We start from the raw sequence: 4,469 nt of genomic DNA, 5'->3' as shown, positions 1-4,469 counted from the left end.
GATCCCACATACAGACCGGTTCCCACTCACTGGCTGAGCGAGGTGCGGGTGCGACGCCAAGGGTTGCGATCCCGTTGCCGGTCCCGGTCTGGTACGGGAGTGACACTGAGGGTTGTGATCCCGTTGCCGGTCCCGGTCTGGTACGGGAGCGACACTGAGGGTTGCGATCCGTTGCCGGACACGAAAAAAGACAAAAAAAAAAAAAAGGAAAGACCAGTAAGTTACTTTTGATAATTCAAGAGAGCTAGAGTTTAGTAAAAGTGACTTTAAAGAATTTTGAGTTTGAACATGTTCAGAGGAGACCACATTTGACAGTGGTCTTTTTCTATGTACCAGACCACTATTGTACCACATGTCTGCACAATTGGAGCAGCTATCTTCAAGACAAGGGATTTTTAAAGAATATTTTCTGGTCAGTCTCAGAGTTCAGGATCGTCCTGAAACAATGTATTTGAGAAAATGGTAAGTCATAACATTTTTGCCCTTCCAGCCATCTCAGGGCAAGGTTAAGTAAATACATTTGTTTTTCCCTTCTCAAGATGTACATTTAAAATCATGTAGAATATTCGTGGTCTATCTGAGCAAAATAAGCACTACTAGAACTTTATTTTGCCTAAGAAACAAAAGAAAAAAAAAAGAAAAGAAAGTATATCTTTATCAAGTAAGCTTAGAACTCAGCCAGGACAAAAAATTAAAAACTTACTTGAAATTGCATGTGTCATTTCAACATTGCATATCCATATAGAAGCTCTGAACATCAGACTTACTGAAATGAACATTTTTATCCATGCATTTCTGTATTTATGTACAGAACAGCATAATAATATATACAACACTACATTATCATTGCAGACTTATGTGATATGTCAGCACTGCAAAAATTCAAGAAAAAACATAAATGTATTTATAGTAATATATTATCATTGCAAAAATGTGTAAAGATAGAAAATTATAAGGAAGACAATAACTAACCCTTTATTCTACTACCTGCTGATAACCATTATTCTTAGCTTTTCTTCTACAGACTATAAAGTTTTGTTTTCTAAATTTTTCCCTCACTTTCACAATCTAAGCCCTTGAACACATTTCATTTTAATTGCTGCTTAATATAGAATTATGTGGATACAGCATAATTTATTTAATCAGTTATATATGTATCTTTGTTATTTGATTGCATAAATTATTTTACAAGGAAAGAATCATTTTATGTATATTTCATTTCTTTTTTTCTATTGGTTATGAATATTCATGGGGTACAAAGCTGACCATCACCACTCGTGCTCAAGATGTGATGGCCAGATAAATACTAGCAGCATGCCCATTACCACAAATTGTGATTATTCTATGTCCCCCACCCAATTAATCCCCGACCTCCCTTCCTCCCCCACACCCAGTACCCTACTCCACAACCCTAGGTCTGCTCTCTCCCTCTGCAAGTCCAACACACCACCATGGTCTTTCTTTCCTTCCTTCTCTCAGCTCCCACTTATGAGTGAGGACATGTGGTATTTTTCCCTCTGTGCCTGGCTTATTTCACTCAACATAATATTCTCCAAGCTCATCCATGTTGCTGCAAAAGTCAAAGTTTCATTCCTTTTTATGGCAGAGTAGTATTCCATTTTTTACATATACCACATTTTCTTTATCCATTCATCTTTCAATGGACAGTTTGGTTCCATATCTCAGCTGTTGTAAATAGAGAGTGCAGGTATCCCTTCAACATGGTGACTTCCATTCCTTTGGGTATATACCTAAAAGTGGGATTGCTGGATTATATGGTAGATCTATCTGTAGTTGTTTGAGAAAATGCCATACTGTTTTCCATAGTGGTTGTACTAATATATAGTCCCACTGACAGTATGGGAGCATTCCCTTCTCTCCACATCCTTGCCAGCATGTGTTATTCTCTGCATTTTTGATTATAACCAGTCTAACTGGGGAGAGGTCATATCCCAATATGGTTTTAATTTGCATCTCCCTGATGGTTAATGATGTTGAGCAGTTTTTTTTAAGTGCCTGTTGGACATCTGTATGCCTACCTTAGAAAAATGTCTATTCAGGTCCTCTGCCCATTTTTTAATTGGGCTATTTATTATTATTATTTTTTTTTTTTTTTTTTTTACTGTGTAATTGCTTGAGTTCCTTGTATATTCTGGATATTAATCCCTAGTTGGATGTATAGATTGCGAATATTTTCTTCTACTCTGTACATTGATGTTCCACTCTGTTGATTGCTTCTTGTGTGGTGCAGAAGGTTTTTAGCTGGATATAATCCCATTTATTTATTTATATATTTTTTGTTGCTTGTGCTTTTGGGCTGTTGTTCATAAAGTCTGTGCCCAGACCTAGTTCCTGAAGTGTTTCTCCTATTTTTTCAGTTAGTAGTTTTATAGTTTCAGGTCTTATACTTTAGTCTTTAATCCATTTTGAGTTGATTTTGGTATATGGTGAGAGGTGCAGGTCCAGTTTCATTCTTCTGCATATGGATGTCCAATTCTCCCTTCACCACTTATTAAAGAGGCAGTCTTTTCCCCAGTGTATGTTTTTGTTGCCTTTGTCAAATATCAATTGGCTGTAAATCTGTGGACTGATTTCTGGCCAGTACCATGCTGTTTTGGTTACTATAGCTTTATAGTATAATTTGAAATCAGGTAGTGTTATGCTTCTGGCTTTTTTTTTTTTTTTTTTTTTGCTTGGGATTGCTTTGGCTATTTGTGGTCTTTTGTTGTTCCATATGAATGTTGGGATTATTTTTTCTATTTCTGCAAAGAATATCATTGTTATTTTGATGGGGATTGAATTGAATCTATAGTATGGACATTTTCACAAGGTTAATTCTCCAAATCCAAGAGCATGGAATTTCTTTATCTTTTTGTGTCTTCTTTAATTTCTTTCAGTAGTGGTTTGCAGTTTTTGTTGAGATCTTTCACCTCTTTGGTTAAGTAGATTCCGAGGTTTTGATTTTTTTGGTGACTACTGAAAATGGGCTTGCCTTCTTGATTTTTCTTTCTATCATTTCATTATTTTAGAATATAAATGCAACTGATTTGGGGGTGTTGATTTTGTATCCTGCAACATTACTGAAATTATTAACCAGGTCTAAGAGTTTTTCGATAGAGTCTTCAAATTTTCTATATATAGGATAATGTCATCTGCAAGTAAGGATAGTTTGACTTCATCTTTTCCAGTCTGGATGCCCTTTATTTCTTTCTCTTGCCTAATTGCTCTGGCTAGCTCTTTCAGTACTATGTTAAATAGGAGTGGTGAGAGTGGGCATTCTTATGTTGTTCCTGTTCAAGTTTTCTCCATTCAGCATAACATTGTCAGTGGGCTTGTCATAGATAGTTATTATTGTGCTGATATATTTTCCTTCTGTACCTAATTCACTGACAGTCTTTATCATGAAGCAATGTTGAATTTTGTCAAATGCTTTTTCTGCATCTATTGAGATAATCATATGGTTTTGTCCTTGATGGTATGTTGAACCATCCTTTTATTTCTGGGATGAATCCCTCTTGATTGTGGTTTATAATGTTTTGATGTGTTGCTGTATTCTGATCGCTAGTATTTTATTGAGGAGTTTTACATCTGTGTTACAGAGATATTGGTCTGTAGGGTTTTTTTGTTGCTATATTTTTTGTCTGGATTTGGTATTAAGGTGATACTGGCTTCATAGAATGAGTTTGGGGGAATGGCTTCTGTTTCAATTTTTTGGAATAGTTGGAAGAGAATTGTTATTAATTCCTCTTTAAAGGTTTAGTAGAATTCAGCAGTAAAGCCACCCAGTCTTGGGCTTTTCTTTGTTGGGAGATTGCAGATTACTGCTTCAATCTCATTGTTTGTTATCGGTCAGTTCAGGTTTTCTATTTCTTCTTGGTTCAAACTTGGTAGTCTGTATGTGTCCAGAAATTTATCCATTTCCTCCAGGTTTTCAATTTTTTTGGTGTATAGTTGTTTATAGTAGTCTCTGATGACTTTTTGTATTTCTGTGGAATCGGTTGTAATGTTTCCTTTTTAATTTCTTATTTTTATTCTTTAGGTCTTCTCTCTTCTTTTATTTTGTTAGCCTATTCAGTGGTTTGTCTATTTGGTTTATCTTCTCAAAAAAATCAACTTTTTGTTTAATTGATCTTTGGTATTGTTTTTTGGGTCTCTATATCACTCAGTTCTGCTCAAATCTTAATTATTTCTTTCCATCTACTAACTCTGGGATTGGATTGTTGTTTTTCTAGTTCTTTTAGATATACAGTTAGGTCATTTACTTGAAACCTTTCTATTTTTTTTGATGTAAGCATTTATTCCTATCAACTTCCCTCTTAGTATTGCTTTTGCAGTATCCTACAGTTTTTGATATGATTTGTCTTTATTTTCATTGTTTTCTAGAAACTTTTTGATTTCCTGTTTAATTTCTTCCTGGACCCATAGGTCATTCAGGAGCCTGTCATTTAATTTTCATGTATTTGTGTAGA

The sequence above is a fragment of the Galeopterus variegatus genome, unplaced genomic scaffold (assembly GCF_000696425.1).
Source record: "Galeopterus variegatus unplaced genomic scaffold, G_variegatus-3.0.2 Scaffold507, whole genome shotgun sequence".
NCBI classification, from domain to species: domain Eukaryota; kingdom Metazoa; phylum Chordata; class Mammalia; order Dermoptera; family Cynocephalidae; genus Galeopterus; species Galeopterus variegatus.
This window is presented reverse-complemented; position numbering follows the sequence as displayed.